Genomic DNA, 25,859 nt, shown 5'->3' on the forward strand with positions numbered 1-25,859 from the left:
CATGGTAGCCTCGCGTGGCTTGGAAATCTCATCTAGGTTTTACGTTGCCCTTGCTTTACCTTGGCGTGGCATAATGGCGAAGTAAAACTTTCATAAATATGGCCCTGACTATGTACTGTTTACATGGGTCAGTTTGCATTCTGCATTCAACTGTGTTTGTGTCGAAGAAATACAAGTCAGTGCTCTTTTGAAATCTGCACCCTTCTGTAGAGAAGCAGGAGGCTTTTGGGTATCACTCATTTTACATATGTTCACCTGATATAAAAATCTGATCTATATGTACACAGCATGAAAGCTGACCCGGACCAGGCTATACTTGTGATCCCAGTTTGTTGTGCACATGGAAGTAGGGTTTGCCTATTTTTAGGGAATGGCGGCTCAGGATGCCATGAACGTTTTAGATCTCAGTGAAGTTTCGATGTCAGTTTACAGTACAGGCAAAATGTTTAGCGGTTAATTCTTACTTTATAGGAACACTGTTTCAAGTGTCTTATCTGAGCCTGGGCGAAATGTAAGTTAAATTGAACACACCCCTATTCTAAATTCTTGTTCATGGGAATGACTTACTCTAATGCTGCAGAAAAATGGTGGCCTGCAGTAGGGGCACACCCTGAGAGAACCGTGTTTCGAAGTGTCAGCCTCCAAAAAGGTACCTAATATGGTACTCTAGACTAAGGGGCATATTATCAACAAACGGCATTAAAATTATTCCTGCTTTAGCGGCAGAAAACTGCCGCTGAAGCGACGATAATGAGCTTGATAATATGCCCTGCAGAATTCCCATAGAAGCCCATGTTCTGGTGTCAGCATGGGCTTCTATGGGAATTCTCTGCAGCATATTATCAAGCCCATTATCGCCGCTTTAGCGGTAGTTTTCTGACGCTAAAGCGGCGATAATTTTACCCCAGTGCTTGATAATATGCCCCCATGTTTTTAACCTCTCCTCAGATCGAGTTTAGCTACATGAAATTTTTACCAATTAAAAATACCTTAAAAAATATGGAAAACTGATCATATCTCCTAAGAGCTGAAATGCCGGGAGGTTTAGCCTGGAAAGTGACACGCGAAGTAGATAAGATAGATGATGATTTTTTCACCATGTACAGGGGGCGAAAGTAAAATTGCAATTTAATGATCTGGTGGAGTTGACGTGCGTGTTATGTCATCCTTTGTACGTCTTACCAGGCACGATGTCCTGCTGAGGATATGTCATTCATTCAAAATGTGTTGAAAATGCAGCAGATCTGTGCACGGCTACCTAGATGTGTCAAGACTGGGAAATAAATAACAGACCAGTGAGTCACAAAGGTTAATGGCTGTGAATCCCCTCTAAAGGCAATTTAAAATATTAAAACTGAGAAAAGGCTTACATTTGCCTAGAGTAAGAAGATGCCATTGTAAATCATTACCTCCCCTACGCTGACTTAGCTGTATATATTTACCACGTGCCTGGCGGGAAATATACAAATTCGACAAGGAAACAGAACGAAAACAATCATTATTCAACCAACCAATGCATGAATGAAAGATTCAAAAGAAAAAGAAATAGGAATTGAGTTGGTGTAACAAATCAACATGGGAAGTATTTTTTGATTCAGACCACATAGAGATTCATAAAAAAACATATTGTAGCCACGTCATTCATTACGTCTGTCTCAATCAATCAATCAGGGGAATTGTAAGCGCACTACTCACCTGTAAGGGTCTCAAGGCGCTGGGGAGAGTGGGGGGTAAGCAGCCCTGTTCAGTCGCGAACAGTGTGTGGAGAACAGAAACATGGGGACCAGACAATTGAATCTCGTCATGGCATGAGTTGCTGACTCTGACATAGAGAGTGAGGAAAAGAAAGAGTGACACAGAGAGAAGAAGTTTAGGCATTCACTGGTCAAAGAAGTGGGTGAATATTATTCTCCATTTAGCTGGTTACATTCGAAATAGCAGTTCTTTATCAGCATCGATAAATACCGATACATGTGCTATCAATTTTTATTGGACATTAATTAACTCTTCCCTCACACAGCTACTCTTTATAAGAGCCTAAGTGTCTTAGGAGAAAAATCCTGCACACTTCCAGAAGCTTTCAGAAATCTTCACTCTCAGCCCATAGGATTAGCCAGAGCTCTTTCAAGATACTGAAATACGGAGCAAATCTCTTAAGTTTGCAGGGACAGAGACCCTCAAATACCCATAACCTGAACTAAAAGACAAACTCAACCACAAGAACATCAGGAAACTCCAGAAAGCTGACCTTTCAAGCTGGAAAGGCATTGTCCAGGAGCAAGGGTTGTGCTGAACAAAATGATCATGCTTACTCATCATGCCCAAAGCTACCCCAACTTCCTCTTCTGACAATCAACAGTGTCTCCCACTTTCAATTGCTCTGGATTTTCTGAAATATGATAATTAGTGCTGAAGAAAACTCCACAATGAATACATTAGTTAATACATAAAGGTGAAAACATCATACATTTTTGAAAAAGTGCAATAAAAGCACTGCTAATAAGAAGAGGGCTGTCTGAGCTGTGAAACTGCAGAAAGAGAACATACCTATACATTTTATAAAAATTCACAGAAACTCAAGGGCATGTAGAACACCAGACACTATTAGTGATTTTAAGAGGCAGACTGTCCCTCTCTCTGCTGTGCTGCTGGTACTTCACACTGCACACATTTGAAGGTCATCATTTAGTGAGTGGGATATTAGAACCCCATACATTATCCCACAATCACAGTAGCCATGCTTATCTTTGGCGGTCAAAGGACACTCCTGCACCATAACATAGGACAGCTATGTGCAAGATTTCTCATTACATGGGGAGATGCAGGCACCAACACTCTTTATACTTTGAACAGCAAGCAGATATTATGCACTGAACAGCAAATTCCAGCAACAGCCTCCATAATTTAAACCCCCAACAAACCAGTAACGTGAATGAGCATAACATCTGACTCCCGCGATAATCTACATTTTGCCTACTACCTTGCAAATTCAAGACATCTGTGACCATGCATTAACAGCACAAGAATATATGAACATTCTATAGAACAAATGATGTATGGCAGTAATCTGTGATAATAACCTAGTTTGATATTAATGTATGCCCACGATGTGTTTCTAGGATCTACCACATTATTCTCTTGCAATCGTTTCATCAATAATTTGTGTCACTAGTATGTAGCAATAACCTGTGTCAGTAGTCTGAGGCAATATAATGTGTCAGCAATTTCTTTCAGGAAATGATTTATGTTAGCAATTTGTGGCAGTAATTTGTGGTGTGATGAGTACATGGACACAATCTATACCACGATTCTGTGACCATAATTTGTGGGACTAATCTGTGCATGACATGTATGCCAGTAGTCTGCTCCAGAAATCTATTGCATTATTTAGTAGAAGTAACTACTGTACTTTTATTTTTCAGTAATCTGGATCGAATGTATGGCAGAAATCTGTATCAGTGGCCTTTATCATACATTTGTGGAAGGAAGGAGTCTGTGGCTGTAAAACATTTATGGCTGCCATCTGTGGGAATATTTGTGGCAGGAATATTTAGTAGCAAGGCAAGGTAGTGAGCCATGGCAGGCTTTGTTGTGGATATGTGATGGTATTTAACAGTCTTCCCACCTAGCATCTAAGATAGTGGGCAATGCCAAGCTGTCCAGAAGAGGGGAGAATGATACCACTGGTGTACGTGGGTAGACACAGCAGTTGTGGGGGCAGCAAAACCAAATGAAAAATGTTGGCAAGTGGGCAGGCTCAGCAGTGGTGGTGGGCAGCACCACCCTAAAAAAATGTTGGAAAGTGGGCAGGCAGAGCAATGGTGGTGGGAGGCACCATCCTAAGAAAAATGTTGGTCGGCCACATTAAGATTTTTACAGCTTAATCATTGTACATTAAACGTCTTCAGTTAGTGCCAACAGACATACATCCAACAACGACTATGCACACTTAAAAATTTGCAAACATACGTGACAAGAATTTTCAATTCTATTAAGGACACGGAGGTGAGGTTTATGCTTCTTTATTCTTTACTGCAAATCAAAGCAGCAATGAAAACACAGTGAAACAAAATACCACAATACCCAATAACACTTGCAGATCATGTGACCAACCATACAGTATGTCCATATAAAAGCACCTCACAAGGAAACAGTGTCCTGTTACTTTGCGGAAAAAACAACAGGTAATGTCTTGATATTCTCTCAGTTCTTAAAGAAAAACCATCAGCAACTGGAAAAACCTGTTCCAAACGGATAACCCAATCCATAGCCCCACAGGGCTAGTCCTCTGAACCGGAGTTCGAACCAGCGAAATTCATCACCTCTCCAGGGCAAAAACTTCAGAAACGCAAGGATTCCAGCCTCATTGATTATCAGCACCTGAAACAAGAAGGAAAAAGCCGTAACAAAGGTCACCCCAACCTACACCAGATTAAATAGGGGGAGGGAAAGAAAGAAATATATGCAGTATAACGTTATACATATCAAACAATCAATACATCCGGGTGGGATAATCCTCGCCTCTGTGTCCTTAATAGAATTGAAAATTCTTGTCAAGTATATTCGCAAATTTTTAATTCTATGTCAGGACTGGAGGCTCCGACTATGCTTGTTAATAGCTTATCTACCACCACCAAGGCTACATCAATAATAAAAAGACTTAAAAGTAGATTCTGATGACCAGTCAGCGGCATTCATGATATCATTTAAGCTGGTCCCCAATTCAAAAGACTTAGAAGCCATAGCTCCTCTAGCTAAATGAGCTCCAAATTTCGACATATCAATGCCTGCTTCAGCCATTAAAAAGCGAACCCATCTGGCCAAAGTAGCTGGGGTAACAGGATTAAATGGTTTTTGCACTGCAATCAATATTTGACCATTTATGTCAGAACAAAACTCTGCTGTGCTTACCTCATAATACTTTACGCACTAAACCACGCATAGTTTTTTATTTGAAGGAAAAGCCGGATAAGAGATAGAAGATGTATTACACTTTGTGCGTCTAGTAATGGAAAAGGTGACACCGTCAGGGGAGAATCTTCTACCGGCTAGGTCTAAGGCCCAGACATCAGACACCCGTTTGCAAGAGACCAAACAGAGTAACATAGTCAGCTTAGCTTCCTGGATAAGTATTTGTTAGAAGGCCAGGAATCAAGAAATTTCAAAACGATTGAGACATCCCATAAGATAGAATACTTGGGACAGGGTGGCTTAACCAACCTAATACCTCTGAGCAATTTGCATACTAATGGGTGCCCCCCCCACGGGCCTGCCATCTATGGGAACGTGGCCTGCCGAGATGGCAGATCGAAAGTCATTGACAGTCCTGTAAGCCGAATCTGAGGCAGCTAGGGAAGCAAAAAAAATTACAATTAAGGAAACATGTGCGTTAACAGCATCCACTTCCCATTGAGAGCACCAACTACACCAGCGTTTCCAGGCAGAGGAATATCTCTTATGTGTGTTAGCTGACCAGGCTTCAGAAATGAATCTGTCAGCGTTCCTTGAAAGTCCCGGGATCTTCTATCTGTCCCTGAAACCCGCCAGGCGACCAGGTGGAGATGCCCCAAAGTTATCAGAGGATGAGGGGCTTTTTGAGGGTCCAGCAACAAGTTCCAGAGTTGTGGTAGGAGAACCAGGGTCGCACATAACAATTCGAGAATCATGGGAAACCACGGTTGAGCCCTCCAAAGGGGGGGGATTAGAATCAGCTTTGAGTGCTGACGTCGGATCTGCGCTAGGACTCTGGGGATCATCACAAATGGAGGAAAAGCATAGCAAAGGGACTTTGGCCACGTCTGAAGAAAAGCATATGCAGCTAGCGCTTCCGGGTCCGTCGCCAACTGAAGAACAGCGGAACCTACCTGATGAGGCAGGAGGCGAAGAGATCTACCTCGCATGGGCCCCAAAGGTGAACTAAGGACTGAAAGATTCTGGGATGTAGTCTCCAGTCGCTGGAGTCTTGAAGATAACGAGACTGCCAATCGGCTACCTCGTTGCTGCGTCCTGGGAGATATTCTGCAATCACCGAGATCCGGTGCTGCAGGCAGAAATGCCAGAAGTCTTTGGCAATTTCTGCCAGAATCCGAGATTTGGTTCCTCCCAGCTTGTTCACGTAGCGGACTGCAGAAACGTTGTCCATGCAGATTAAAATGCAACAATCTGACTTCTGGGGGAACAGACAACGAATCGCAAAAGAGCCTGCGAGAAGCTCTAGACAATTGATGTGAAAAGAAAGTTCCTTCTGTGACCACCTGCCTCCAGTTGCCAGTTGACCGCAACGGGCTCCCCAGCCCCATCTGCTGGCATCCGGTTCTATTATCACATCCGGGCTGGAACCGAAAATGGCCCGACCATTCCACGCCTCCATATGGTCTAACCACCATTGCATCTCCCACCTTGCCTCTTCTGAGAGAGGAATCTGATCTGCATAACCGAGGCCCTTCCGGAGATGCTGGATTTTTAACCGTTGCAGAGCACGGTAATGGAGGGGACCCGGAAATATCGCTTGAATCAATGAGGACAGAAGACCAACTATTTGCGCGACCGATCTCAAGGATACAGTTTGTTTGCACAAAAGCGATCTCAACTCCTTCTTGATAGAGCGTTCTTTCTGGGGAGGCAGGCTTAGCTGGCAAGAAAGGGAATCGATTTGAAAACCCAGAAACTCAATGGATTGAGTCGGAACTAAGACCGATTTCTGAGGGTTCACCAAAAACCCCAGTCCTTGGAGAAGATCGATCGTCCATTCGAGGTGTCTCAATAGTAGACGAGGACAACGAGCCATGATCAGAAAGTCGTCTAGATAGATAATCAGACAAACCCTATTCACTCTCAAAGACTCTACTACCGGCCTGAGGAGTTTCGTGAAGCACTAAGGTGCTGACGATAGACCGAAGGGGAAAACTTGGTATTCGTAGCAGGTTCCCTGCCATGGAAATTTTAGGAAGCGGCGGTGAGGGGCAAAGATCGGAACCAAAAGATAGGCATCTTTCAGGTCGAGGCGAACTAACCAGTCGCCTTCTTGAAGAAGTTCTCGCAAGAGATGGATTCCCTCCATCTTGAAGTGGCGATATTCCACCCAGCCATTGAAATCTTTGAGGTTTAAAACCAATCCGGATCCGCCTCCTTTCTTTTCCACAAGAAAGATATTGCTGCAGAACCCCTAGGGATGTGGAACTGTAATGACAATCGCACACTTGCGAAGCAGAGAGTCTATTTCATCTGAGATAAAGGCTTGATCCAGTAGGGAAAAATACAGAGGATGCGGGGCTGTGCCCCGACTCGGGGAACTGTAGTAATCTATCTTGAAGCCCCGGACCGTCTCTAACACCCAGGCGTCCTGGGAGATAGTTTGCCATTTCTGCAGAAAATATTGAATTCTGCCCCCCAACGTTACTGTGGAATAAGGAATAATCCTCACCTGCAGCTCCAGACTCTTGTTGTGTGCCTTGGTTGCCTCCATATCTGGCTTTTCGAAAACTGTTTCGTGCATGGCGAGTAGGGTAGAAGGAGAAAGTGGAGTAATTGAGGTCCTAGGGACCACCTCTCTGTTGGTATTGACCTCTCTGGGTGGATTGATTGTACCCCCAGCCAAACGAACGCCCTCTGAAACGTCCGGCCCTGCCAAAAACCGGTTTTAAGGCACGTCTGAGGGACCCTTGGGCTTTATCTAGGCCACTGAAAGTGGCAACAAACTTAGTAAGTTCCTTGAGGAACGACTGGCCAAAGAGCAGTCCCTGAGCTAAAGGACCGGCCACCGACAAGGCGAGTTTGGCAAACTTAGGGTCTAGTTTCAATAAAATGGATCTCCTGCGCTCGGTGGACATAGCGCAGTTAGCGTTGCCCAGTTGACAGATCGGTCGCTGAGCCCATCCAATGAGTTCTTCGGGGTCTATAGCCATCCCTGATTCTTTGGCCTTAAAGCCGAGTTCTAGGATCTTTGAAAGTGGGTCGGTGATATCCAGGAGTTTATCTTGGCAGGTACGCCATGCTTTATCCAAACCTTTTTTAGGGTCCCTAGCATATTTTTTCAAATATGTGACCATCGTGGGATCAACTTCAGGGGTTTCGGCTACCTTACTCGGATGATCAGGCCTTGGGCATTCTGAGCGAAGACGAGCTCGTGCATCTTTATCAAACGCTTGGCGGAGGTACGTCAGAATATAGTCTGCCACCTCAGGCAGTGGAAGCCAGGCCATAGAGTTAGGATGTACTATGGCTGTGGGGTCAAAAGTGAGGAGCTTAGGGCAAGAAGGTTCCTGCACATGGAGTGTCTTTCTAGTCCTCTTCGAAGGACGAGGCGCCTCGTCTTGGCTGGAGGATTGGTCCGAAGAGGAATCAGAGAGATCGTCCTCTGGAAGCTCCGTGATGGTTGCCTGCGAGTTAGACGGATCCTGAGCAGGCTCAGAGGTCATGGACTCAGCCAGCCTGGCGAAATCTCCACAGTGAGGGTTGAGGGTCTTTTTGCTACTAGGTTTTGGATGAGAACCTGATTGTGGGAGCCAGCCCTGTTGTTGAGTGTAGGAGCATAGGTGACGTTTGAGTGGCTCGCTGCTCTGATCAATGCCTTGTTAACTGAGTGCTGGACACCAGCGTCTAGGGCTTCAACAAGCTCCTGCTCCATAGAACCCGAGGGCTCTTCATCATAATAATACTCCTCTTCATAGTAGTAATCAGACATGGTAACTGTAGCAATGAGGAGTGAAATATTCAAAAAATGTGTTAGGGACAAGAACCCACAAGTAGGAAATCAGGTAGGGGACAAAGCCTAAAATCAGGGGGAGTGGAACACCAGGCAAGTCAAACAGGTGTTGAGATCAAATTAAAGTGTGGGAGGGAGGGCTTGCCTACCACTCTAGGCAGAGCCTATGCTGATTATGCAGCCCCAACGCAGCCAAAGTGAGGGACGTCTTCGGGAGCCAGCATTAACAATATGCACGAAGCGGAGCACTTTGAATAAAGCTCACGCTCAAGTGAATCAGGAAATTGACAGAAATAGCCCCCAAAATGGCCACTGCGCATGCGCGATGCAGGCTAGTAGTGCCGATTGAAAGAGGACTGCGCATCAGAAAAATGCGCGTCCTCGCTCCCGTTCTCCTGCTCCACCGATCAGAACTCAGGCGAATTCGCCCGGTTCAAGGAAGGATATGCGCGAGGAGCGCAGTGCAGGGAAAAAAGGGGTCAACAAGCGGAGGACTCAAAGCGGAGCCTTCGAGGGCAATAACAATCACGATAAACCAAACGGTAAGATTCACACAATCTAAGCGATCAACAGCATTAAGGTGAACAAAGACGCAAACAATTAACAGTAGTCAAAGTCTGTCAGGAATCCCCTCCCGCACATGGATTCCCTCCCACGATGTCACTTCCGTGAACCTGGTGCGCATGGAGGAGAGCGGACTACAACTCCCAGAATGCCCTCCGGCAACAATTGCCTTATGCCACTCAGGAGTTCTGGTTACATAACACCAAGGGAAACACCTAGTTTTCATGTTATGCAACTCAAGAGTTCTGGTTACATAATACCAAGGGTAACGCTTAGTTTTCATGTTATGCAACTCAAGAGTTCTGGTTGCATAACACCAAGGGGAACGCCTAGTTTTCATGTTATGCAACTCAAGAGTCATGGTTATACAACGCCGAGAGTACTACTTAAGGAGAAGATCACTGGGACTCGGCGTCGGATATTCTGATCTTTGCCGGAGTACCTGGTTGAGGTACACGGACCCGTTGGTGAGTTGAGCGGCGGAAGGAACATTCTAAGGAGCGGAGGAGAGGTGCTGGCGTGTGCTTCCTGCCCGTGTCCTGTCCCGTTCTGAGAGCCGTATTCAACGTCATTGGGCACAAGTCCCGTTGGTAGAGCCGAAGCTCCCAACGGCCTGACAATTTGGAGAAAACGAGGTTGGTGAGAGCCGAAGCTCCCAACCCTCGTTCCTTGGGTAAACACACGCTTAGAGCTAAGACGCTATCTAGGAGGTGTTTCCGCGTCTTAGCCATCGACACTCGTAGGAGAACTGGGATAGGTAGAGCGGCTGCTCCCATCCATTCTCTGCGCCACCTTGGGTATCATCACTTAAACCCGGATACAAGAGACGCACACTAGGAGGTGTTCCCAGCGTCTTTGTGTTGTGGCAGTACTCTGGGGGATACTGGTAGAGCGGCTGTTCCCAGGTGGTAGAGAGCCCGGCCGGGTGACTCCCACGTGCCCCCCGTAGATTCCACAACCTTGGAACTACCCTTCACAGCGGTCGAGTGGCATTGTCGGCCACTGCTTAGCACTGTGCCCTCCGTTGGAGCATACCGGGTCCGGTGTGCATGCGGAGGACGGTTAGACGAGCTGTGAATGGGTATCGTACTTTAACTGGTGATTCCAGTACCGGTATTCTTTGTTGTCTGTAGTTGTTTATCTGTTTATTATATCATCCTTAAACCTCCATTTCTCTGGTCCGTCGTCTGTTTGTCCCAACCCCGAGAAAGCCAGGACGTTACATAATATCCGACCTCTTCCATAACTATCTCCTGGTTGGGCGAACGACATGGCCACGATTGAGGATGTGTTGGCCGTCTTAGCCGCGATGCAAATCGAGCTCACCGCTTCCAGACAGGAAACAGCAGACGTTAAGGCTAGAATGGACGCTCTGCAGAATGATCCGCTACAGGCGGGTGCCTCTCACACGGCCACGGCTCCTGCGGTTGTGGTAGAGATGCCCGTAGTCATTCCTTTGGCGACACCAGAGAGGTAAAGCGGAGACCCCAACACAGTGCAGGTTTTCCTCACTCAAGTAGCACTGCATCTGTCCTGCAAACCAAAGGCCTTTCCTACCAGCCAAGCCAGAGTGGCCTTTCTGATCTCGTATCTTGCTGGGAACGCGGCGCAATGGGCAGTCCCACTGGTGAGCAGGGACGACCCTATCCTATGTGATTGGGGAGCCTTCCGCGAGGAATTCTTGAAGGTGTTTGATCGAAGGGCGGACTCGTATACTGCCGATCGAGAGATGTTGGAGCTGAGGCAAGGCAACAATGATCTGGTGCAGTACCTTAATGCTTTTCGAAGGTTAGTGGCCGAAACCAAGTGGCCCATAGCCAAACAAACCGCGCTGTTTCACCAGGGCTTGAGCGAAGAGCTCAAAGATGTGGTAGCACAAATCGACCCCCAACCCAAAACATGTGAAGGCTTGATCAACCTGGTGCTACGGCTGGACCATAGATTGAACGAAAGAAAGGGCGATCACAAGAGGAAAGGGAAAGCACTGCCATCGTATGTTTCGATGGGTGGCCCTGAGACCAACTCCTCCACCAGGACGGAACCCATGGACATAGGAGCTATAAGGGCGAGCCTCACAGCCACTGAAAAAGAATCACGCCGCAAGCAAGGCCTTTGCCTTTACTGCGGGAAAAAGGGGCACTATGTACGCGAGTGTCCAGCCAAGCCAAAAACCTCACGATACCGAGCGAACAAAACAGTGACAGCAGTGGTGGACGCACCGGCGGAAAACTCCGGGTCTAGGGAAGGGGCATCTTGGAGTCACACCCACATCCCTTCCATGTTCAGCCCGAATCAAAAAGGGCGAAGACATTTGTTTATTACCTTACACGTAGGAGTGCAGGACCAGTGGATACCTGTGGTAGCCATGATTGATTCAGGAGCCACGGGCATGTTCATGGACTACAATGAAGCACGGAGACTGGGTCTCACTCTCCTTCCCAAACAGATACCAGAGGAGGTGTATGCAGTGGATGGGAGAAGTCTGGTGACCGGACCTATCGGACAGCACACAGGAGAAATACCGGTGAGGTTCGGAAAACTGCATAACGAACGTATCGATTTTAGCATAATCAGAGCCCCGCAGTACGGGGTCATATTGGGTCTACCCTGGCTCCAAAAACATAACCCAACGGTGGATTGGCCTACGCATCACATTGAGATGACTGCCCCGTTTTGTGAACAATGGTGCGGCATGCGGCAGGACCCCCACGAAGGTGAGGTAGGCGAAGGTCACACGGTCGCCACGGCAGCAGAAAAGGACGTAAAGCTGCCCAGAGTGTATCACAGTTTCGGGGACGTCTTCGATGAAATCCGAGCGGAGGTGCTCCCTCCACATAGACCGTTCGACTGCCAAATTGACCTGGTTCCGGGGGCTAGCGTTCCCAGCGGCAGACTGTATGCGCTCACAGAACCCGAAAACGTACATCTACGGGGATATTTGGATAAGTTACTAGGGCTGGGGTTCATCAGGCCGTCGAAATCCCCTGCCGCATCGCCTCTCTTTTTCATTCCGAAAGCGAATGGCGAATTGAGGGCCTGCGTGGACTTTAGGGCCTTGAACGCGATAACCATAAAAAACCGGTACCCCCTGCCTCTCATAAGCGTTCTCCTGGAACAGGTAAAAAAAGCCCAAATATACACAAAGCTTGATCTCAAGGGGGCATACCATCTTGTGCGCATGAGGGACGGCGACGAATGGAAAACCGCCTTTAAGACCAGGTTCGGGCTCTTTGAGTACCTCGTCATGCCGTTCGGACTATGCAATGCCCCTGCCGCCTTCCAATACTTCCTCAATGAGGTGTTCCGGGAGGTACTGGATATCTACGTGGTCGTTTACATAGACGACATACTCATCTACTCCAACTCAGAGGAAGAACACGTACAGCACGTATCCGCGGTTCTCAAAAAACTGAGGGACAACATGCTATACTGCAAACTCAGCAAATGTGACTTCCACGTCACAACAGTGGAATTCCTTGGGGTGATGCTGAGCCCCAACGGACAGGAGATGGCGGAACGCAAGATCAGAGTGGTGGAGGAGTGGCCGGTGCCCCGAGGAGTAAAGGAAGTCCAGAGCTTCATTGGCTTCGCCAACTTTTATAGGCGTTTTATTGAGGGGTTTTCTGGCTTGGTTGCCCCGATCACGCAACTACTAAGGAAGTCTCAGGAGTTCGTGTGGGGACCGGAAGCACAAAAAGCATTTGTGGCCCTCAAGAAGGCCTTCAGCACCGCCCCGGTGCTAGCTCACTCGAATCCGGAATTACCCTATGTGGTAGAAGCGGACGCCTCTGATGTGGCGCTGGGTGCCATTCTATCTCAGAGGAATGAGGTGTCGGGTTTGCTCCATCCTGTGGCGTACATGTCTCGTAAATTGAACGACGCGGAACGCAATTACCATATTGCGGAGAAGGAACTACTCGCAATAAAGGACGCATTTGCTGAGTGGAGGCATTTGTTAATGGGGGCCAGACACGTGGTTACAGTGTATACGGACCACAGAAACCTCCAGTTTCTGACGGCGGCGCGGCATTTGTCTCCCCGTCAAATGAGGTGGATGATCTTTTTCTCCGGTTTCAATTTCCACATCACATACCGACCCGGTACGGAGAACAGGAAAGCGGATGCGCTTTCGAGGCAATCGAATGGCAGGGATCCGCAGCCGGTTGCCGAACATTCCATCGTCCCTCCAGGAGTTGTGATAGGGGTGATTCAACCACAGACGTTCCTCAGGGGGGTCCAGAAGGGGACCCATACCTTCATGTGGCGGAGGTGGCTTCGCAGTCACAAGGAGTGGCAGATGAAGGACGGGATTCCGGTGAAAGGACGATGTATGTTGTTACCCACGCCTAGGCTTCGAAAACAGGCCTTCACCTGGTGCCACGTGTCTCCCTGTGCCGGCCATCTGGGTGTCGAAAAGACGGTAGCGAGCCTAGGACGGCAGTTCTGGTGGCCTGCCATGAGAACAGACGTCCGGAATTGGTGTTCATCATGTACCGTTTGCGCATCCATGAAATCGGACCACAGAAGATCGCAAGGACTCCTCCAACCCCTTCCTACACCGACCAAACCCTGGGAAAACATATCCTTAGACTTCATTGTCGGGCTACCAAAGGATCAAGGAAAAACGGCCATACTGGTGGTGGTGGACTATCTCACGAAGATGGGGCACTTCCTCGCTTGCAAACAGGTACCTTCGGCAGGAGAGCTGGCGTCGTTGTTATTGAAGAATGTAGTGAGACTACATGGCCTACCCAACGTGATCGTGTCAGACAGGGGGTCTCAGTTCATGTCGCACTTCTGGAAAACTTGGTGTTCGGCGTTACACGTCAAGTCTGCCATGTCCACGAGTTATCACCCGCAGACGGATGGCCAGACGGAGCGCCTGAACCAGTCGCTCAAACAATATCTACGTTGTTTTGTAGAGCAAGGGAAGGATGAGTGGGTGGACCTACTTTGGATCGCGGAAATCGCGTACAACAACGCCACACATTGTTCCACCAAGGCCTCCCCTTTTTATAGTAACTACGGCCATCATCCCCGGTTCTTGCCGTTTCTGCACCCGGTCAGGGAAGACAGATTGCCGACAACAGCCAAGAGGGTGGCCCGCATCAAGGAGGCCTTGATGAGTTCTCGAGTTGCCTTGGAGGGGCTAAGGCCACGTATAAAGCCTTTTCTGATAGGAGGAGAAGGCCTGGACCGGTCTACAAACCTGGAGATTACGTCTGGGTCTCTACTCGGCACATGAGATTCAAGAAAAGTAGCGTGTTCCATCCCCGCTTCATGGGCCCATATAGGATCCTTCGATGCATCAGCCCAGTGAACGTGAAAGTGTGCCTGCCCCAGTCCCTGCGGATCCATCCCGTGTTCCACGTTCCTCTCTTGAAACCCGCGAACGCGGTGAGGCCTCGTACGCCGGTGTCGGTGACTGTGGATTCAGAGGTGGAGTACGAGGTGGCTGGTATCTTGGATTCCAAGTGGCGCAGGGGCAAACTATGGTATCTGGTGGCATGGAAGGGGTACGGACCCGAGGAGCAGTCATGGCAACCTGCGGCGGGGGTTCACGCTCCTCGTCTGGTATCGTCGTTCCATCGTCGATATCCTTCCTGTGCTGGTCCTAATGGGGGGCGCTGATGGGAGGGGGATGTACTGTCAGGAATCCCCTCCCGCACATGGATTCCCTCCCACGATGCCACTTCCGTGAACCTGGTGCGCATGGAGGAGAGCGGACTACAACTCCCAGAATGCCCTCCAGCAACAATTGCCTTATGCCACTCAGGAGTTCTGGTTACATAACACCAAGGGAAACGCCTAGTTTTCATGTTATGCAACTCAAGAGTTCTGGTTACATAATACCAAGGGTAACGCTTAGTTTTCATGTTATGCAACTCAAGAGTTCTGGTTGCATAACACCAAGGGGAACGCCTAGTTTTCATGTTATGCAACTCAAGAGTCATGGTTATACAACGCCGAGAGTACTACTTAAGGAGAAGATCACTGGGACTCGGCGTCAGATATTCTGATCTTTGCCGGAGTACCTGGTTGAGGTACACGGACCCGTTGGTGAGTTGAGCGGTGGAAGGAACATTCTAAGGAGCGGAGGAGAGGTGCTGGCGTGTGATTCCTGCCCGTGTCCTGTCCCGTTCTGAGAGCCGTATTCAACGTCATTGGGCACAAGTCCCGTTGGTAGAGCCGAAGCTCCCAACGGCCTGACAATTTGGAGAAAACGAGGTTGGTGAGAGCCGAAGCTCCCAACCCTCGTTCCTTGGGTAAACACACGCTTAGAGCTAAGACGCTATCTAGGAGGTGTTTCCGCGTCTTAGCCATCGACACTCGTAGGAGAACTGGGATAGGTAGAGCGGCTGCTCCCATCCATTCTCTGCGCCACCTTGGGTATCATCACTTAAACCCGGATACAAGAGACGCACACTAGGAGGTGTTCCCAGCGTCTTTGTGGTGTGGCAGTACTCTGGGGGATACTGGTAGAGCGGCTGTTCCCAGGTGGTAGAGAGCCCGGCCGGGTGACTCCCACGTGCCCCCCGTAGATTCCACAACCTTGGAACTACCCTTCACAGCGGTCGAGTGGCATTGTCGGCCACTGCTTAGCACTGTGCCCTCCGTTGGAGCATACCGGGTCCGGTGTGCATGCGGAGGACGGTTAGACGAGCTGTGAATGGGTATCGTACTTTAACTGGTGATTCCAGTACCGGTATTCTTTGTTGTCTGTAGTTGTTTATCTGTTTATTAAATCATCCTTAAACCTCCATTTCTCTGGTCCGTCGTCTGTTTGTCCCAACCCCGAGAAAGCCAGGACGGTACAGAGTCAAGCATGAACCAGAACGGTGAAAGCTATAACCATATGCAATAGCCAAATATAAGGAAAAGGAAATGTGAGCACTCAACTGGCTGCGAAGCAGCAAAGAAAGAGGACACTGTTTCCTTGTGAGGTGCTTTTATATGGACATACTCACATGGTCACATGATCTGCAAGTATTATTGGGTATTGTGGTATTTTGTTTTACTGTGTTTTCATTGGCTGCTGTGATTTGCAGTAAAGGATAGAGAAGCATAATCGGAGCCTCCGGTCCTGACATAGAATTAAAGGTACATCGCCAGCCCCAATTTAGGATCAATTGCAAAAAAACACCATTTCAAATGAGGCAACACTACACTCTCCAACATGCCTGGGTGCATCTCAATAACATTTTCTCCTACAGCCATATTCACCTGTTATCCTATGTGCCAACACATCCATGTCACATACTGCTTAAAACTGGGTATGACACTTTCCTACACATCTCTCACATCTCTCTAAGTGTTTCTGTCTCCTGAGGACAAACGTTTTCCAAGCTCTCTACATTTGAAGCACATATGTAAACCTCACTGGGCAAAAACAAATCATCTCTACAAAGTCATTAATATACAAGTCCGGTGCCCATTCAAATGGTCAGTCAGGAGCACTAGTTAGCACTAACATCTTTTTATCACCCGGCATTTCTCCATATTCTCAACGTTTCTCCCAGCATTCAGCCAAGCACCCAGACTCTTTTACCAGATCAAAAACAGACAACCACCGTGCACCTCAAGAGCCATATTTATTATTTTCATGTAATGGTGCATTGGTGCATCAGGTCCATCCGCTAATCTCCTTTAAAACATTTAGCATTTATTCTTAGATTTTCCTATATGAAAGATTCTAGACAAGAGTCAAATGTTACTTCAGTCACACTCCCAACACTTGCATTTTCCCAGGTAACAATCCCTCTTATGCAGATGTAGAACCCTACATTAAACCTAAAATATACTGATGGCACCTCATCACTCGCCAGTTTAATCACAACATTTGATAACAACTTACTAGTCAGTGGCGGCTTGCATAGGGCGTGCTGCAGGTGGTGGGCAGGGAGGGGAGGGTGGGGGATGGTAAACTCGGACATAAGATGGAACGGAGGAAAGTAAATACCCCCCTCACCCTGGCCCTCCCCCGCCCCACCCCTCTGCCCCACAGCACGCCCTGTGCAAGCCCTATGCAAGCCCCCACTGTTACTAGTTAGTAGTTCAATCATGTCAATGTTCACTCTCTTCAGTTCTGTCCCGGCATTATTGTCTCCTGCTTAACTACATCTCTCACCTCCATGCTCCAATGTGACCAACACAATATTTACTCCCTTCTTGAAAGAGGCCTGCCCAGTTCTGCAGTCCTAGGCCAAAGAACGTGCATGGTTGTGATACCTATGAGACACACGTAAGCTGGGCAGACTTCATCCTCATCACATATTTCTGGTATTTTGACATTTATCTCCACAGTATGTCTTACAAAGGAACTTGTTCAATATCTCATTGTAGTTACAGTGTCTTTTTCAAGTCTTCATTAGAGACATCTTTAGACCACTGTCAAAGACCTATTGTTTGAAATTCATTTTATTTCCTTAGGTTCTTGCCTTCAGTTGTGCCCTCATGGTAGCAGAGGGTTTTACGGACACTGGAAAGACTAAATTAATATTCTAACTTCCTTCATAGAATATTTGGGGGAAGGTCTAACTGTTTCCCAAAAAATCCAGGAGGTTTTTTGTACTACTCTAACATCAGTCTTAGAATTTGTTGGGCAAAGTTAAAACATTCCCCAAGTATTTAAAAAAAGGGTTGAAATATTTGTAGTTTTGCCTAACTGTGAAATGCTGACATGAGGGCACCCCTCACAGCAACCAACTAGGAATTCATCTGATCTGAGCAGCCTCTTTTACTATGCCTTCTAGACTCCATATTGAGTGTATTTATTTTCTTGATCCTCCTATCATCACTGCCCATAGGTCTCTCTTTCTGCTTTCTCCCTTCATCACCTCATTTCTGATTTCAACCACCCCTTGCATCCCCTCTAGTTTCTGCCCTACCTCTCCCCTATGCAACTATTGCTCCTCCCATTGCTAGCTCTCGTTTTTGTACCTTTACCATCTCCTGTTGTTCATCTGTTGCTACCCAGTCCTGCTGCTTGTCCCTGTTTGTGAATATGTTTTTTTAATTTTTTTTATGAGTGCCCAGCAGCTGCAAAGTGCTACAAGGCTGCTCAATATTATTGTGCTCTCCCACTCACTTTCTGTACATTTAATATACTGCTTTATAATGGGTTTCAGCCATGTTGGAATGGTATATAAAAAATAGGACAATGGCCACTGGAGGGCCACAACACATGCACCCAAATGGTTGTACATAGCCCACCATCTTGGAAAGGCTTTATTTAATAGAGAACATATTCCAAGATGGCTGCCCATGTGTCTGCATGCATCATGAATCATTTGTGGGCAAACATCATAACACTGCTGGCATTTTCGGCATTAGCCAATACAAATAAAGACATGCAATGCATAGCCAATATTTCATCCTTTAACAGTTGAGACCTATTGGCCTTGTCAACGCTTGTTTCATTTACTAGTGCACTCCCCTAACAGTTGCAAAACATTAAGGCACATCAAATGTGAAAGTGACATTTCAAAAATAACAATCACTGCAATTTCAGTATTTCAATTTTTATGCACAGTGCCTTAAAATTACCTTTACTGATATTGAATTTAAACTGTGAAGTATAGAAGGTGTTCCTATCTACAGCACCTTTCATGGAGGACACAATTCACAAAACTAATTTGCTCTGTAAGTTTAGCTTACACACACAATTCGCCTTCATGTTTAGTGAATCTTTTTTTTGTAATTCAGGAATGCTGCTTTTGTTCTGACACAATGATGTAATCACATATTAGTTATGAGTACATTATTCTATGTTTAACATGTATATAGGTGACTGCATAAATAGGTAACTCTTTATCGAAACAACTTATCTACAATTGCTTCACTATTGAATTACCAAAACAAAATTATTATAAAAACAAAGAAATTAACTTAAAGTAAATCAACACTTGAAAGTCTGAGTTTGAGAAATACATCTTAAATCTACATATATTACCTTCCTTATAAATATATACCTTCCATGTACTTATGCATATTTAAACATAATCTTTTACTTCACATACAGCATCTCCAATGCACTACCTATAGCTCATCCTATTCCTGTCTCAATATATCCTCTACCTCCACTCTCTGACTCATCCCAAACACCATGCTACTACTATGATCCCCAAAATAATCCTTGATTAGACTCTTCCCTGCACTACCCCTCCTTGCATAATCCCATACCCCTTTTACTATTCAGATCTCACAAACAAGTCTTTCAAAACCCTTCCCTATGACTCTTCCCCCTTCACCTCCCCTTTAATCATCCCAAACCTCCTATTACTGCAATGAGCTCCAAAAAAACACGTTCAGACCCATCTCTCTTCTATCCCTCCAGTATCCTTTCCAATCCAACTAACATTCTAACATGTCCGCCGCTCAAAAATATTTTCATATTTCCCTATACTAATTACCCATTAATCCTGTTTAGGTTCTGGAATAGCATGCAAGCTGCTGAAAAGCGTTTCAACACCTCATAAGGGGTAGCAAGCGCTATATAAGTGCAAAACCTTCCCTCTTCTATCCCTCCACTATTCTTTTACAATCCAAATACCAAACTCACCTTTTTACCACTCAAGTTAATTTCATATCTCCCTTTATTAATTTACCACTAATCCTCTTTGGGTTCCGGATTAGTGTACTACTCGCCGAAAAAGCGCTGCAAGACCTCATCAGGGGTAGTAAGCGCTATATCAATACAATTACAATATAGGTATTAGTTTCAAGGTCAATATGAAATGCCCTGGTTGTTTGTGCAAGTCCATATGCTTACACCTTTGCAGGTCGTCAATAACTCATCTCCCACTTCTTCCCATGCTGGACAAGAGCAAATATTTAGGACCTGATTTAGTGTTTGGCAGAGAAGTTACTCTGTCTCAGAGGCAACAGAAAACCCTCTCCATCAAACTGAAGTTCTGCCAGCCTCATTTAGGGTCAAGTGGAACTGAAGTATGTCAGCAGCGTAGTTTACTCCTTTCCCAGCCTGACAGAGTAAGGGCCATCAGAGGTTTGGCCATTTGACTCCCTGCCCGTTTTAAAAACCTGGTGGTAAAAGTCATTGATAACTTGGAAATGACCCCTTCACCATGGGAGAAATATCCCTTGGTGAGGGGATCGTTGTTTATTTTATTTTCAAAAAGAAAATCCCACTTTAGGAATTTTGTTTTAGATTCCTGCCAATGTAGGAGGTGTCTGCTGGGCCCGCAGACATCTCTAAATTCAGCTGACGGGCACGGTCAGGACAACAGAGTATGGTACTCCTTTGCCATGATAGAAAATATCCCATCCACCGAATTCTAAATCAGGACCTAAATCCTCAAGAGTAAATCTCATTCAAAGTAAGGAAGGGGATGGAAACACAGCTGAAGGTTTTTGGGGGAGCAGGTGTAGATGCTTCTTCAGGGGTAAAATGTTAGTAAGTACACTAGTACTGGCACTGCTGATTTTCTTTTATAAGACACTGGAATTCACAAAAGTATTCAAGGTGTGTGCATGGAAGACTGCGACATTTGGAGGTTCTCAAGAGTACTTCTGAAAACCTCTGTGTATTTGCTCAATGTGTGCATATGCACCTATGCAAGAGATGTACGCTTTATCTGCCGGCTTATAATTTAATGTTGTGTTAGGGGCCAGGAGTTCTGGAACACACCATTCATAAAAGGGGAGACATAGGTTGATACAATCTGCTTCTTGCACTCTTGTTTCCATTAGGCAGGTCGACCTTTAGATTGAGAAGATACAATTATTCAATTGCATTGGGTGGAGGAGATTGTAATCTTGCATTAAGAAGAGGCTAAAGGACAACTCTTGGCAGTTTAGAAGATATTTAGCTGTTCTGTAGTTTCATAGTTTTGTAATTTATTTTGCAAATGTAATTCATCAGATTGATAGCCCATATAAATTCAAAAGTTGTTCCGCAAAAGTCACTGTATGGTGAAAGGCCTTTCCCTTTACATACATAGGCATGGAGCAGACAGGTTCTACAACTTATCGTATATGCAGCCAGTAGAGTGATGCCATCTGGAAAGGGACATTGTCCCTGGGGAATCCATCATTCATCCCTGAGACTCAGTTTCATCTGAGAAGGGAGTAATCCTTCACTGCTGTAAGTGAAACAACCATGTTGGAAAATTTAATTTCCTTCAGAAGATATCATGATGCTTGGTAAAGCGTTTTACGACATTAAGAAAATAATGTAGTTATAATAATGTGCAGAATTAACATGTAGGCTTTTTTTGTTTTGCAATTCATTATTCAAAGTTTACAAGGGGAAGGAGTAACAGTAACAGGGTGCAACTCCAGAGTGGCCAACAGCAAAATACAACAGGCGGGTCTGAGCCCGGAGCAGTCGAGGGAGCGTGGGCGAACTGAAGGGTGAGGACACAAGAGTGAGGAAGGTGGCAAGGAAGTGGAAAAAATTAGGAATGAAGGAGAAAGAAGAGGGGGTACGAGGTAGGCAGGGAAGGGACGGAAGGGGCGGAAGTAGAGAGGAGGGAGGGCTGTCATGGAGAAGGAAGAGGGTGGGGAAAGACAGAGTAAGAGAGGGGTGGAATTGCAAAAGAAAAAGGAAGGCAAGGAAGAGAAGAGAAGAGAAGAGAAGAGAAGAGAAGAGAAGAGAAGAGAAGAGAAGAGAAGAGAAGAGAAGAGAAGAGAAGAGAAGAGAAGAGAAGAGAAGAGAAGAGAAGAGAAGAGAAGAGAAGAGAAGAGAAGAGAAGAGAAATGGCACGCTGGGAAGGTAGGGCAGGACAAGACCATAGGGAGGAAGCAGACAAGGGAGCAAGCAGAGAATGTATATGAATGTAGGTGAATGTAGATGCGGGACCACAAGTGAGACCTGAATCAAGGAGAAGATGAAGAGGCCCCGTGGCACAAGGCCGGGACCCAGTTGACCCCGACAGGCCTGCAAGGGTGTCCACCGTGCAGGCAACGCAGGGTATTCAGCCCCTAGCACCTTGGAGGAAAAGTGCCCAAGTGCAGGGAAACGTCTCATTATTTTCATATGAGGCCATCTGATACATGGCTGTGAGCCATTCACCATGTGTAGGGGATTTGGGGGAGGGAGAGCCAGAGTTAGAGGGTACAGTTTGTGGCTGTTTCCAGAGCTGTGTGAAGCAATTGGAGCTCGCATCTGGAGAGGGTCGGGAAACCAGGGAAGTCATGTAGAAGAATTGTGGATCGAGGCAGTGGTAGGGGGATCAATAGCACCTCACAAAGTGTGGTGCAGACTTCCTCCCAGAAGGTGCGAACGGTGGAACAGTCACAAAGAACATGTACCAGATCACAGCAAGTATCAGCACAGCTATAGCAACCGGAGAGATGCAGCAGCCATGCCGTCCGCAGCATGCCTGCAGTCTAGTACCAGTCTTGAAGTGACTTGAAGAGGCAAAACTTCAGCCAGGCCTCTCCAGAACCACTGCCCAGGGCTTCTAGGAGCTCTTCCCAGTCTTCTGGGTCATGTTGCACCCGGTAGTGGGCCTGCCATTTGGGGCAGAGGATGTCCAGCAGGGCACCGAATATAGATGATAGGTCTGGAGGCCATCGAAGCTGGACATCATTCTTCAAAAGCGACCCCACATCTTCAGGTACCAGACTACCAATGAGGGTGGTAGAGGGCAGAGCAGTGGGCCGAGCCTGCAGGTGAGACAGTGTTGCATCTGTAGATACCACCAGCGTTGGCTGTGGAGAAGGCTGAGTTCCTCCGTCAGCACCTCAAAGGGTTTGATGCTACATACCTGTTGGAAGGTGAATATTCCCGTCATGAGCCACACACCCCAGTGAAGCACTGCACCCCTGATACGCAGATTGGTATTTCCCCTAGTCATGGAGGAGGTCATCTACTGAGAGGAGGTGGTGGGTGCAGGACCAAGGCTTGACCATTGCCTGAATCATGGGGTTTCTAGAATCAGGTACAGCAGTCTTGTGGGGGTAAATGGGGTGCAGTACTCAGGGGGCAAACCCAGGAGATTATGCATGATCGAGCCCATAACAGAGGGTCCGGGGTCTGTGGAAGCATGTAGGGATGTTGCACAAGGTGTAAGGCCAAATTATGAACAGTGGCCACCAGATGGCAGCTGGCCAGCCGATGATGAGAGAAACCCTACACTGAGGTCATGATGTCCTTGTCCATGGAGCACAATAGAAAGGGGGCACAAGCAGGAGTAACATGCCCAGGATGTAGGTAAAGCATGGTAGAGTCACCATCTTGACTGCTTGTACCCTGCCCTACAACAAGAGAAGGAGATGGACCATTTCTCATAGTCAAGTCATGTGCCATCTAAAAGTGTATCAATTAAGTCCACTACCATGTATTCTAGACCCTGTTCATGGTTAATCCTCAAGTATTTGAGACAGGAGGGCTTCCACTGTAAGGGGTAAGCAAATACATCTGCACAGGTGGTCACTCGTGAGATTAGAAAAGCCTTGCTGTTTCCCCAGTCAATCCTCTAGCCTGAAATCGCTGCAAATTCAGAGATGACGGTCATAAACATCAGGAGTGACCGGAGGAGGTCAAAAAGTGTTAGCAATATGCTGTTTGTGTAAAGATAAAGGGTCGATGCTCACCCGAGGTGATGATGCCCACCAGCGATGGGGTCTGGCAGAGGGCTGCCGCCAAAGGCTCCATAGCCAGAAGAAACAGAAGGGGTGATAACGGGCAGCCTTGTCACGTCCCTTGTCTGAATGGAAATGGTCCACAAGGAACCCCCCGCAGTTGACCTATGCGGAAGAAGAGTTGTAAAGCCACAGGACTTTGGATATGAAGTCTTTGCAAAGGCCGAAGCTTTGTGAAGAGGGAGCCCCTCTCAATCCATTGCATGCCTTCTCGGCATCCAAAGTGAGGGCCACTTTTGGGAGGTCCCCCGCAGAGCACAGCATGTGATTGAGCGTGCAGAGGTGGTTGCACGATGATCTACCTGGAACAAACCCCTACCTGCGAGTGGTGAATAAGGGTTAAGATCCCCTTTTGACAATGATCCATCAGTACCCTTGCCAAGATCTTGATATCCCTGTTGAGCAGGGAGATGGCTTGTATCTGTCAGAAAGGAAGGGGTCCTTCCCCGGTATGGGGAGGACTGCAATCAAGGCCTTGTTGGAAATGAAGCCAATTGAGCCCGTCCGTACTGCCTCCTGGAAGGCATTGTGGAGGGAGTCCTCCCTTTCCATTTATAGAATTCTGCCTGGAAGATGTCCTCCCTGGGAGCCTTATGGTACACAAGGTTGAAATGGCCAGCGAGATCTCAGCCTTGATGATCTTCCCCTCTAGCAGGTCCCTGCCTGAATCGTTGAGGCATGGAAAGCGCATCTTATTGAAGCAAGAGTCAAGACTCGCTGGGTCCATACAATATCCGGGCTGTACCATAAGCCACTAATTAGTCTGTGATGTTCTGGGGCCAGGTAAGGGCCTCTCCAGCGGCAGACCAAAGGGCCAGAATGGCCAGCATGGCCTTCTGCAGTTGTTGAACCACCTGCAGCCTTCTCACCTTCTCCCCTTACTCATAGTGGCTGCCCAGTAAGCGCTGCTGTGCATATTCCACCCTAGAGGTGTAGAGAGTGTTAAGATCCACATGGGCCCCTTCTAGACGGCACCAGTGGGGCACCAAGGAGGCCTACGTATAGCAGCTGGTGAGAAAGGCAATGTCAGCCTACAGGGCCTCTTGTCATTCGGCACTCTGCTTCTTGGCAAGGGCTGCATCCCGCATTGACTGACCCTGGATGATCGCTTTAACGATGGCCCAAAAAGTGGCCAGGAAGGCCACAGATCGCTGGTTGTGCTCCGGGTAGCTAGTGATGTGAAACCGGAGCTGTGTCTTGTCCGAAGGGAAGCAGTACCTGGAGATGTTGAGGTGCCAAGGCTTAAGGCCCATCCTGATCAGCCCCGCGTCCAGGTAGAGGAGTACCGGGAAATTGTATGAGAGCGAGCCCTCAAGGATCAGGGCCTTTCGAGAGAGGGTGACCGTGGGCTGCAAGACCAGGAAATAATATAAACTGGACTGCGAACCGTGTACCGGAGAGAGGAAGGTATACTCCCAATCCGTAGGGTGGAAAAGATGCTAGATGTACAACAGGCCAGGCCCAACATGATGTCCCCTTTGAGGGCTCGTTCCACAGTGTTACCACATCAAGTGGGCCTGTGTGGCCCAAAACGACTCCATGAACCAGATTCCAATCCCAAACCACAATCCAGTGAGTGGCATCAATTTATGTAAGGAAACATTGAGCTAAAGAAATAAACTGATGTTTGGGTCCCATTGGCACATTGACGTGTCCCTCCCCTGATCCTGAAGCTTCTCCCGCACTGGGATTCATTGGTTGGTGTACTTTACCATGCAATTGGTTGATAATGACACTGAGTGCAGTGCTAACACAAGGAGATGATAGACTGAGCGCTGAAACTTTTCAGACACTCATCCCCAGTCACAGATCTAGGTTGAAACCATCTTCGTTCATTAGCTTACTTTGCCACCCCAGTTCAGACACAGCTATATGCAAATCAGTCTTGAACCTGTGCCTCATGGGAACAGTCCAGCCCGAACTACCAAGCCATGTCTTCCCTGGACCGGAAACAAGCATCCCGGGACCCGTTTCGGGATAACAG

General features: G+C 47.2%; 1 long non-coding RNA gene across 1 annotated transcript in view; it reads right to left on the bottom strand.

Moving 5' to 3' along the window:
• Positions 1-3,979: 3,979 nt before the first annotated feature.
• LOC146863891 (uncharacterized) overlaps positions 3,980-25,859 on the bottom strand; it is a 143,814-nt gene continuing 121,934 nt past the window's right edge. The window contains exon 3 of the long non-coding RNA XR_014976584.1: positions 3,980-4,380. This is a non-coding gene — a long non-coding RNA (uncharacterized LOC146863891). The remainder of the gene's footprint in view (positions 4,381-25,859) is intronic.

This window comes from Triturus cristatus, chromosome 2_1, assembly GCF_964204655.1.
Source record: "Triturus cristatus chromosome 2_1, aTriCri1.1, whole genome shotgun sequence".
Taxonomy (NCBI): domain Eukaryota; kingdom Metazoa; phylum Chordata; class Amphibia; order Caudata; family Salamandridae; genus Triturus; species Triturus cristatus.